The sequence below is a fragment of the Drosophila serrata genome, unplaced genomic scaffold (genome assembly GCF_035046125.1).
Source record: "Drosophila serrata isolate PLE 108 unplaced genomic scaffold, ASM3504612v1 contig_184, whole genome shotgun sequence".
Classification (NCBI taxonomy): domain Eukaryota; kingdom Metazoa; phylum Arthropoda; class Insecta; order Diptera; family Drosophilidae; genus Drosophila; species Drosophila serrata.
This window is the reverse complement of record NW_028257082.1, coordinates 9,157,508-9,170,402: the sequence shown is the minus strand read 5'-3', so window position 1 is coordinate 9,170,402 and position 12,895 is coordinate 9,157,508.

Below are 12,895 nucleotides of genomic sequence, written 5' to 3'. Positions count from 1 at the left end.
CGGTGCAATGTAAATCCCGGTTAATTCCAAGTTGGGTATTTCTAATTCCATAACCTGGACCTGAAGCTGGAACTGAAGCGGTGCCGTTTAAGTTAGTTTTTACTTAAAATGCAAGTCACAAAACCAGACTCAAGCCACCGCCTGGTTGCCCCTTGGTTCCCCAACCCGAGTTTTGAGAGAGACCTGAATCGGTGTGGTCCCAGTTTCTGTTTCTGTTTCTATTTCTGTTTTCTGTTTGTGCCTCAGCTGTGACTGCGACTGCGACTGGAACTGGGAGCGCGGTCGTGTGCCGGGCAAAATGTTGTTTAGCCAACATTTGCATTCTATGAATTTTGAATTTTCTGAAACGCAGCCGTAAGATATCGTCGGGTCGAGTCACGACAACAACGGCAACAGCGTTGGGCTTCCCGCTTCCCAGTTGCCAGCAGTTCCACGTTTCTCCGGGGGTCCATGGGCCTGATGTCAGAGCTCCCGAGGTACCGAGGTACCGAGCTACCAGCTCCAGAACCAGCAGCTCCAGAGCTCCAAAGCCCAGACCCCCAGACTTTTTCCATTGCCTATTGCTTATCTTATCAATGCGTCGACGTTGGCAAACAAACGGAGTCACCCCCCAATGGGCCACCACTACCACCCACCGCACGGGCCTTTTGACTTATCGGTCACGGCGGGTGGAGTGTGTGGAGATTGCAGTACAGAGTGTGGATGGGACTCCAAGGGATAGGAATCCACTTGGTGTGGTATCACATGCAGGGGGCACGGGAGCAGGGAGCACTGCAATTGCATTTGCGTCGTGCAGTGGGAGCAGCTGCAATTACAGCACGGAAAAAAATATAACTCACTTACTAAACTCACTTACACTTACTAAACAAACTTTTATAAAACTAATAGATAGCTTATAACTTTAATAAAATATATAAAAGTTTATTTATATAGATTTACCTTTTTTAAAGGTAAACAAAATCGGCTATACAGATACAGATATATCTCTCAATCCCAAGCTACATTTTTGTTGTTAAATAAAGGGAATTACCTAAAAAGGTTTTGAAATATTCATAAAATTTCCTTTGGGTTTAAAAAAGATACCAACTCTCTTGGCTGATTATTGATTTTAAACAATTTTAGGTACTTTTTTAGGCCTTTAATTAAATATTAAACAATTAAAGTTGTTATTCCTCTATTCTATAACTTCCCTTTCTAGTGACTTAATTTTGGGATACTTAACTCGAATTGTTTGAGTACTAATGATAAATAAATTATAAATTATACAAGCTTAAACTAAATCTTAATAGAATTAAAGCATTTCATAGCCATATTACTATTTCAACATAGTTAGGATTGCTTTGCTATAATAAAACCAGCTTTTTGTAGCAAATATCTTTATTGGGAAAGCTTAATGTGTATAATTTTGACATTTTTTCTAAAAACTTCTGTGTTAAAATAAATTTCTAAGTATAAAATAATATGTTTTTAAGACCATCCTTTTGCAATTTTTTTATTAGGTAGAACTACAGCTTAAATACTCAATTTTATTATATAGGACATACATAGAAATTTTTTACAGAAGAAACCTCAACAAATCTATACTTTTTATGATACTCCAAAACCAAAAGCAGAAATCGAAAGAGCTAAAAAAATGTGTTATATATATTTTTATAATACAAAAGGTAACCTGTGAGTGTGTTTTTTTTTTTGTTATGTGTGCAGCCTTCTTCTGGAGGTCTCATTAGCATGGCCGTGGCAGTGAAAGTCGTCGAGGGGGGATCCGTGTCCGGATCCTGGGAGCTGGGAGCTGGGAGCTGGGAGCTGTGTGTGTTTTGCTGGGTGCCATGTCCCGAGTCTAACTCCCATTTATCAGCATTTTCCACACACTCGCCATGAGACGAATTTCAAAATCGATTCGTTGTTGCTGCTGCTGCTGCTGCTATGTCGATGTTGCTTGGCCGTAATGTCGCACAGGGAGTTTTGGGCACGGAGTTTGAGTTTGCGACTCGACGGCAGTCTGGCATCCAAATGTGTTCCTTTCACACACACACACACACACACACACACACATACATATACACACAAGGACTCGCAGTAACGACGAGGCAAGGCAACTCGAAGGGAGAGCCAGGCGAGCAACCCTTCGCACGCTGCGATTCGTTCGGTCTAGCGCTTTGAATTTGAACCCCCGTTTTTTCAAAGGACTAACTTCAAATGCCGAAAATAAATGCCCCCCGCTCCGCTGCCCTTAGCTGCCGTTGCTCCCTCTGCCTCTGCGCCAAAGGGAAATGCATTCTACGTACATAAAAAAAAAAAATGGAATAGAAAGAACGAAGAAATTTTAATCCACAACGGACCCGTTCCCGTATGTGTGTCCCATGGATACCCCTGTGCCGCAGTTGTCCTGGCTGTGTGCGTGCCAGGGCTACACATTTCGTGAATGCCGCCCAAGGTGACCAAGGAATGGCTAAAGGATATTCGAGGCACCCCCGAAACACCACCACCATCTGCAATCGCAGCAATCGGCTATCACAGCAGCTACAGACACTGCAGATACAACAGATATACAGATACAGATACATCTACCTGCCTCCCTGAAAAGACGGATGCTGAATTCCGGGGATCGGAATGTGGAAACAGGTGTCCTTGAAGCGAGTGCAGGAAGCGTTCGGTGACTAATCTTAGCGGACAGAGAGCGGGATTGAGAGAGTTTTCCTGGGAAATCTCAGACAAGTGACTGAGCTAAGCTGAAAGTATGCCAAAATCTGAAGAGGAGAGTGACCTTTGGATAATTAAGCTCAATTTATTTAAAGACTAAATATAAATTATACGAACTTAAAGATCCAGATACAACATATCACTAAAGAAGCTTTCATTTTTATTAAACAAAATACAATAATTATATTCCTTAAGTACAAAAAAAGTAGCTAAAAGTTAATTTTTCACGACATTTCTATAAGAATTATGTTATTTATTTCAAATAGCCAAGACTAACCACTTCAAATCTATCGCTTTTTCTAAGTAAATACCTCTTTTCAAGTTATAATGTATAAATTCTAATAATTTCTTATCCTGAATATCTTTAAAAGTATCTAAAGGTTGTATTTTTCACCAACTAAAAGCTCTTCTTCCCGCTATACAAATTTATACTCAAAATTCTCAAGTACTTAATTTCGTAAAGCGTCTTTTGCATTAAGTTTTCATTACAGAACTTTTCCCTAAAGAAACTTTAACTAGTGAAAATTAATCTTTAGTTCTAAAATATAAAGGAAAGGAAAATCAGTAAAGATATCGCTGGCAGTGGAATGTGAGCAAAACAGCAGCGTCTGAAACAAAAAAATAAAAAACAACCTGAGCGAATATGAAACAAGCGCTGAGATACAGATACAAAACACTTATTTTTAATTTCGATGAATCACCATCGGTTTGGTTCAGTTCGCTTTGGGTTCGGTTTTGGTTTTGGTTTTGGTTTTGGTTTTAGCTTTGGCTGAAATGAAATTCAGCGACGTTGCCGATGACTGCATGCCCCCTTTGGAAGACAGGGGACACGGAAGACGGGAGAATCGGAGAATTGGAGAACGAAGAACACCGAGCAAGGGGACAAAGGCACACACAGAGAACAAAACTGAAAGAATGCACAAAGAGCAGACGACGATCGGGACTGGCAACGAATCGAAACGAAAAACGTTAAAAAAAAATAGTCTGGGGGGAAAACATATCCCCAAGTCCCCTTCCCCCACCTCAACCTGAAATTCCAGAGGGCCCCATGGAAAGATAAGGGGTTATCGTAACCCTCGCTGGTCTAAAGGTATGGGTTCAGCCTCCTCGGCCGCTGGAAATTCAACACGCTTTTTGGTTTGCCAGGGTGAATCCCCTCTTCCTCGGTTTTGCCACATCACGAGGTCTTGACATGCGCCGCCGAGGAGGAGTAGAATTTGGCCTGGTTCTGCACAGAAGATGAAGGTATTTCAAAGGATCTTCGGTTCCAAGAGGAGTGATACACTGAGGGAAATTTAAAGGTATAAATAGAGCGAATACCCTGAGTTACTCATACCCGAAATCATCTTTATAATTCCTTCATTTCGTTTTATCTCTTAACAATATACTAATGAATATTTATTATCTATGGGGAAGCTATTAAAAAAGCTTATAAATTATTTAGTAATAAACTAAACATAACTAAGTAAGCCATAACAATTACAGATGTAAAATGATCAAGTAATTGTTAGTTAGAGCTAAATGACCCTGTTTTGGGAGAAGGTTAATGCATAAACATGAGCTTTCAAGTTGAAATTCATCATAGATTTACTTATATATTCTCAGTATTCTATATAATCCTTAACTCCTCTTTTCTCTGAGTGGCTGGCAGCATCCTTTTGTCCTTTTGGGCGAACAGAGCTGGGAATAGAGAAGCGGAAGTGCTTTGTCGCCATTGATGTGACAACGACTTCCGGCATCTCAGCCTGTTGTGACCTGGACAGCGACCGGCTTTCGCCTGGACTTGGACTTGCTCGCAAATATTGATTGTACGAGATTGCGTGCCATATGGGCTATATAAGGCTTTAATATATATATATATAGTATACGGGTCTGAAAGGTGAGAAGAAGGTTGGGGTGAAGGGGCAGCAGCAGCAGTGGCTGACTTAACCCACAATGACAACGGCGCACATCAAAGGCTTCGTCAAAGTTCTCGTTCTCGCCAGTTGTTGTTGCTGCTGTTGCTGTTTGGTGTTGTTGCTGCTGCTGCTGTTGTCGTCATTTGCATTTTGGCGGGTTCCCAAAGCGAGAAGCGAGCGAAGGTCTCTCCAATTGATTGTGAGCCGCACAACCTGGGAAAAGACCTTTGCATATGCATGTCAAGAGTTGTCCAGCAATAGCCATTGTTGTTGTTGCATGTTGCTGTTGCTGTTGCTGCTGCTGTTGCTGCTGTTGTTGCTGCTGTTGGTGTGTTGCATAGTGCCTGTTGCTTGGCTTCACTGGCAGCCGGGTTTCTGTGTCAGCCACCTGCTCGCCTGCCAGCCAGGTTGATCCGCCTTAGGATCTTTGCGACTTGTTTTTAACTCCCTCCCCCCACCCCCTTGCTCCACCCTGCCCCAATCCTTAACTTAACCCGCTCCATGCCTCCATGCCTCCACGCTCCTGTTAATTGCAAAGGCTGGACATTGCCACGCCCGAAATGAATATTAAAATGTGTTGCAACAAATGCAAAAAATTGTGAAAAGCATGTAAATAAGTAAAAACTGTTGGCCACCGCAGCCAGGAGACAGGATAGCACTTCCCTTAAAACCGCAGAATAATCATCGGAAAGAGAGAACTGCCTATGGTTGGGATGTTCTTTTAGGCCAATTTTAGATACTCTTGATATTAAAAATATAAATATATTCTCAAATATAGGTAGGAATATAGGTAAATAATATTATTCTAAAGTCAAGACCAAGTTTTCCCTAATATAATTAAGTTATTAAGATAACTTGGTATCTTTTTCGGAAATATCTTTTTCGGAAACAACTTAAACGGCAATTGAGGTACAGAATGATAGCATCCTGTGGCTAGCCAAGTTATAGGGTGTATTTGTGTTGCATAAAAATGTATATAGGCGGGCAAATCAAATGTAACCAAAGCATTATCCACAGCCACACAAAAATTATGTGCGTGCAACAAAAATGCAATCGGAATCGGAATCGGAATTGCTGATGGCGATGTTGCACGTTGCTGCTGCTGCTGCTGCTGTTGCTGTTGCTGATGTTGCTGCCGCTGCATCAGCCTTTGATGGAGTTGCAGGCTATTGCTGCCGTTGTACATGGCCGGAATATATTGTATATGCTTAATGATGGGCGGCGGGGCGTGTTGTGCGTGTGTTTTCCGGGGGAATGCTGGATTTTGGTGGACAGGAAACTTGATAAGTTGGCCTCTGTACAAAGGAAATGCATGAAATGTGCATGCAGTGCACTGTGTGGCATGTGTCTGCATCTGCTGTGTGTGTGTGTGTTCTGTGTGTGCTGTGTGTGTTGCTAGTGTGCGTGTAGATATAATGGCCATGTTTGATTATCTCACGCCTGCCCCACAAAGTAGGCAATGGTTATTTAAATGTGGGTTTTCAAATGCAGCATTAAAAGTCCTTAAAAATTTATGAAAAAATATACATTTTGGGGAAATGTTATAGGGTTATATTTATAATTAATTCTTTAGGTTTTTATTTAATAATAATAAAACCTTTTACATTTGGAAAAAGCTAAGAAAATTAAGTATTTCCCAAGTTTATATTGTATTTTTAATACCTACATTTATTTGTTATTTAATATTAATTTTTATAATATTTTTCAAGATTTTATTAACCCTTTTGGCCGCCCTCAAAATCCCAACAACCGTTGTATTTTCAAAACGTATTTCAAGCTCATTCAGCAACTGAGAGATACATTCAGCAGGCGCCCTCACAGATACTGCTCTCTCTCTCTCAAACACAAATAACCCCACACAACACTCTCTCGCTCTCGCTCTCTCTTGGGAGAGAGGCAGCAGCAGTGCTCCCTCTCTCTTGCTGTCGCTCTCAGCTACCCACCACTTGGGTAGCGACGAGCGAAGTTGGTGGGGGGAAATTCGCCCCAGCAAGTATCCCTTTGGCCGAGCTCTGCAACGTCCACTCGAATTTCCTTCTACTTGGCGGAGCGATCGCCGCCAGCAAGTATGGAATTCGTTGCCAATGCCTGTTCTGGCCACATTTATACGGCGCATTTTGGTGGCGGACGCGCCATAAAGTAGCGGGTTCTTTTATCTGCCGCCTGCCTGTGTTGAATTTCATCGATTCGACGATACTTTTCGGGGCGGCGCGCCATCAAGTATGGGGAAATGTCAAACGCTCGACGCTGTGGCGACGAACTTGATACTTGCTGGCTGCCTCAAATGGGCGCTGCGCCCCCCGCTCTGTGTTCCCGCTTGCCGTGCTCCCTTGGAGCCGTGCCCGTTGTTGTTGTTGCTGTCGCTGTTGCCTTTGCCGTTGTAGTTGTAGCTGCTCTCTGTAGCTGTAGATGTATCCGCAGCCATATAGCCATAGCTATTGCTGGAGCTGTAGCTGTAGCTGGAGCTGGCCCAGCCTGGTGGCCGTCTTGCCTGGCCGCCTTGCTGCCTGGCTGCCTTGCCTTGCTTTGCCTTGCTTTCGTTGCCGCCGCCTTCCCTCCATTTTGCTCCATTCTGCCAGGGTTGCATTTGCGATATTCTATATAGAGTTTAGGAAGGTTTCACAGGATGTACTTGGAGTTGTATATCTGGCAAATGTGGAGTTTGGGGATAAAGTAAGCTTATGGAGAGGTGAAAGAGTAACCGAAGTCAGCATTGATTGTGTTTTTAGACCTCTAAGGGAATTCTATATATTTCCAGAAGCAAAAAGTATATCAACTAAATACCTATAATTAGCACAATCTTAAGATAGTGTATGTATACTGCCTAAAGATTTAAAAAACATCAGCAGCCGAGTATATCTGGTTATATATACTAATACCAAGAGGTTTTATTCCAGGTTCGCAGAAAGTTAAATAGATTTTCAACCCAAAAATGGTCTTAAGTAATCATTGAAATGTTTCCTAAACACCTTATTACCCTTCTTTTCAACTGATCACCAATTCCCGGGTATTTCATAGTCGTATCATTTTCTTCTCTGGTCTAGCTATTCCCGGAGGTAGAGCGGTTCTTTCTTATCAGAGATCCGTCAGCTGTACAAACCAAAAAATATCATTTAATTTTCGGTGTTCACTGATAAAGCTACACACTTTGGCTATGATCACAGATAGGCGCTGCTTCGCCGCTTTCCGAATGACCCATTTTTGGGGAGCTGAGCGATGGTCAAAGTTGTCCCAAAATATTGCAGTTCATGATGGATCGAATTTTACGTCCTGTGGGGTAATCAATCATATAATAAAAACTATGCAAAAAGTTGAAGAAAAAACAGAGAGTATGAAAATTTAAACTGCTTTCGAAAGGCTTTAAAGCTATTTATTTGTAATGTTCTTTTCAGAACTTAATTTGTGTTTAATTTACTAAGCTATTTCTCAATTTCTCCAACGCTTTTCTGGGGCTTTTTGGCGATGTGAAGAATCTGGGAACTTCCCCTAATAGGTTTCGTGGTTCCGTGGATTCCCCCGCTTGATAATTTTAGAATTCGCTCCATAAATACGACCCCCCTTGGGTTGGAGTTGGTTCAGCTGGTGTTCTTGTGGCGGGGACCTTGGCGGGTGTCAATGTTAGTCCAATATTTGCTCGGGTATTGGATATATCTACAAGTATACATATATAAAAATATATAAACATTCAAGAACTGCTGCAGCCCTGGGATATCTCTTTTTGAATTTTTTTGCTGGCTGTTTGTGCTGTGCTGTCGCCTGGCAAGTATTTTTCTTTCTTGGACTTGGACACATAGCGTTCGTCCGTGAATTTTCTTCCCCGTCAGCAGCTGCAAATACAGGGTGCCCCACCGATCGTGGACGACGACCCCCACCTCCCCCCTCGATTGCACCATGAAGCAGCAGACGAACTTCGCCCCAAGGCTGCGTCTCCGTTTCTCCACTTCTCCGGTTTCTCGGCTCACGCACAGCATGGGCAGAAACAACAAAAATATTGTTTTTTCTCTCCAGTTGCTCGTGGCCCTGTATTCCCAAATATATGTAAGGTTCAGGGGCGTAGACTGGGTTGGGAATAAGGGGGGCCTTAATATTTCATTTGAAATGTAAATAACCAGAGTGAGTAATGGCTGAGATTACTGTTTAATTATTTGTTAATTAGTCTCTACTTTTTAAAAGTCAGAAAAGTAGGTAAAAACTGTGTGTGAAAAAACTAAGCTTTAATTTATAAATTTAAATATATAGATTTGTTTGTAATTAATCCCCTCAAAATATATTATTTCAACTAATATTAAATAACTTAAATAAGATTTATTTCAGCCCCCAAAGACCGTCCCCTTTTAAATACGCCACTGCCCATGCCCAAATGTGTGAGTGTAGTGACAGGGGGGGGGGTATTTGTGTGTGAGTGTGCGGCGGGGGTTGTGAGCGTGTGTGCGTGCAAGTGTGCGAGAGTTTAAGCTTAAAGCTATTGTACACTTGGTGTGTCGTGTCTGCCTCTCAGCCCCCCCTTCCCTCACCGCCTTTCTTCTCAAATTCTCCACTCCCCCATTCTCCACACCCCCCAAAAGCCCAAGCGCAAGTCAGGCTCCCCCCCCCTCAGCCTTGCCGTCGCTCTTCTTCGCACTCTCCTTGGTCCTCGTCCTCGGCGGCCTGTCGCTGTCCTTTCAGCCAGAGCAGCAAGCAGCCAGGCAGGATGGAACAGCTTAGTGGCCTTAATCAGGACACTCTTCTCCAAATACTCTTACTTTTGAAAAGGCTTTTAATGAAATATATCGATTGTTATGGGATTTATAGTTTGTATTTCATTTCATTTGAGGGATTTCTGGTTTATAAATTAGTTATCTATAAAATATAATTTATACACTTATAATTATCATAATAATTATGTTTATACAAGATAGCTGGGTATCAGCTTTCTATATCTACCAGTAGAAAATGTTTGCTGATAAGATATAGACTATTTAGTTTTTGTTTACAACTATTTCTGATATCATAATACTTTAAATTTTAATTCTGGTTAATATTAGGTTATGCACTTAAAATAAATATTTATGAAAAGAGTTGGAAAATTATATTATAAACAAGTTAAGAGAAGACTACTCCACAGGTATTACTATTATTATTTTTACCTCGCAATGTTATAATATATATTGTATATATGTTATATGTTAGAATATTATCATTTTAGTCAGAAGCTTGTAACTCTGTCAGGAGTCACAGTAGACCCTATAACCTATAAAGCATATATATTCTAGATCAGCAGAGTCAATCTAGCCATCTCAGGCAAAACAAAATTTTACCAACAATTTTTAAAATATTTTATAAGGGGTTCTATCTTTAAAATTTGAAAACAAATTAAGTTTTATATTGAGTAATAAAAACTAACATAGGACTGCTGTCTGAATTAAAATGAATGCTTTTTTGGCTTAGTTATAGAGTTTTTAAATTTTGATTTGTCGAAGAAATTGTCATATAAAAATATCGAAATTATCCTATAATTCCTATAACTATAACTATAGTTTCATTTCTTTTTACTAAATTTGTTCATAGATTTGTAGATTCTTTGTTTATTATTATAATTTATTAATCCAAATCTATTTAATCTTTAAAGATCGTTTTAAAATGAATTTTCTCATACTCGCTTGTATTTTTTGTTCTACTTTCTTCTTCACTGACAATTTAGATGTACCTTCCCTTGGACATAGTGTAATCTTTACTAACGTTGCCTTTGCTGTTGCCAGTGTCGCCATCACCATCGCCATCGTAGTCAGCCAGCTGCCTTTGCCTCTGCCTCTGCCTCTGTCTCTGCCTCTGCCTCTGCCTCTGTCTCTGCTCCTGCCACCTTTAGTCCTGCTCCATTGCCACCGCCTGCCCCATCCTGCCGAGGAGCCATGGAGCTGTCTCTCTTGGTCTGTCCCCGGGTCCTACGCTTTTGCCAACGCATTTTTGTTTTGTTTAGAGCGCAAGTTATGCGGGCGCCAAGGAGGAGGAATCGAGAGGCGAGGGCCCAGCATGGAGGGATGCCATGGGAGGGCGGGATGTGTTGAATGCCTCTTGGTACTCGACACATGCCGACAGGTATCGAAAATGTTACCCCGAAATGCAGCTCTCGGGATGGCCAAAAATGAAACTGAAAAACGAAAGAATTGAAGCTGGCGGCGGCACAAAACTTTTCGTAGGCAAAAAGTTCGCTTCTTTAAGCTGACTTCGAATCCACCTGACGTCAGACAGCACGCCGGAAGAACCAGCAGCAGTGGAGCAATCGCACCCCCTTAAAAAACAGCGCCACCCCCAAGCATGCCGCTAACTTACGCCCTCCCCCGCCATCGTCCTTTTCCCTAAGCTTTGGCTTTTCCTACTTTTTCCCCGGCACACGCACCTTTACACATTTTTCCACTTCCTTTTCATTTCTCCGCTGGGCTTGGGCTTGGGCTTGGGCTCGGGACTCCCGGCTCTTGGGCCAAATGAAAAATTGCACACGCGGGAATTTGATTTTAACATGAGAAATAAACACAATGAAGCTGACGGCCCAAACGGGGGCAGGGACGTCCAAGGCGAGGGGCAGAGACCCAAGGGGGTGGCAGTGGCGGCAGTGACACTGCGATTGTTTGTACATTCCTTGCAAAAGAAACTTTAATTTTCAACTTTAATTAAAGGAGGGAATATGGGGAGTTAGACCTTAAATGGGGCAGGTTTGGGTTAGGAATTTTATTGTAATGTTTGTTTATTTTATATAGTGTCTGGAACCATTAAGAAAACTATTTTGTAAGGCCTAGTAAAGAGGAGTTTTAAGCCAAGTTTAACGTATATTCAACGAAGGTGTTTTCTGTATTGAAATAAAAGAGTTTGTAAACGAACTCAAAATGCTTTATGTGAAAGGATATGATTTTTTAATAGAATCTAATATATATGTAATTATAATACACATAATTTATTCTTTTTAGAGTTAATAACTTGTTTTATAACCTACCCAAAATACTATCTTAAAGTCCTTTCAATTTAATTTGAATATATCCAGCAGTTTAATTCGAATTTCCAATGATTTATTTGCACAGACGCTAATGGGTGATGAATAATAATTTCTTGGTGCATAAAATTCGACGTGCTGTGGCACATTTGAAACAGATAAGCGCCCCCAGCCCCGCCCTCTGGGTCGTCACCCTTCTTCCTCCCAGTTTCCTCTAATTTCCAACCCTTTGCCAGGATAGATTGTGTGTGTTTTACATTGGTCCACATTCCTTGCCTAATGCTGGAATTTCAATTTTAAAGACTGAACTTGATTACCACGGGGGATGAGACCGGCTGGCAGGATGGCAGGATACTACTCTTTGTACACACCGAGGGTAGTTGTCCTCCCATTGTCTCGCGCATGAGTTGGCCCAAAAGTAACTCTAACTCGCAAGGATCAAAGTGACATAAGTTGGCCGTTCTTCGACTTCGACTTCGCCTTCGCCTTCTTCTCGTGTTCATCTTCATCTAGGGCTCCAATTTATTTAATGCCAGCAAAAACTTTTTAATGTAATTAAAATGGCAAAGGCCTGAAGAGTGTTTAAAACCTGAGAGATATCGCAGCTTTAAGCAGGGATTTGCCCCGCTCCATGTTTTGGTGTTAGATAAACTCACACTCGCATCCACGTTGCGATTGGCATACACGTGCGGGCTGTGCCATAAAGTGCTCAAGTTACTTGCGGGGATTACCAGTGCCATCTACCCACACACCCACACACACCTCTAATCCAGCTCAGCGCTTCCTTCTTGGCCAGGCGATCCTCGGGGCCGGACAACGCGGCGTATGCGTCATGTGAAAGCAAATGCAATGCCCGGTAGCCGCAAGGAGTTTCAACATTTTCCAAATACTGCAACGCCTTTCGTCCTTTCTTTCTTTCTTTATTTTATTTTTCTTCTCTCTTTTTTTTTGTATTTAGCCCAAGCAAAACGAGAATTTCCAACTACACACAAGGACCAAGGATGGGTAGGAAGGGCGTTGGGTGGCACAGGATGTGCGGACGGTCGCACAGATGAGGCGGAAGCACGGACAAACAAACGGATAAGAAGGCGGGGTGGGCCACGAAGGACGAATGGCAAAAAGGACGAGGAGCTGCCCGAGCTGGAGCCGGAGCAGGAGCAGGAGCAGGAGCCACGAGAACGAAGCGCACATGGAAGATAAGAGCACAGAGTGTGGCGCTGATAACGCAGGTCCTGCTGCTGCTGCTGCTCCTGCTGCCTGTGGGGCAAAATGGATGGAAGGCAGGGGCGCAGCTCGGGTGGGAGGTCCTGCGAATTTTAACATTTTAGAGAAA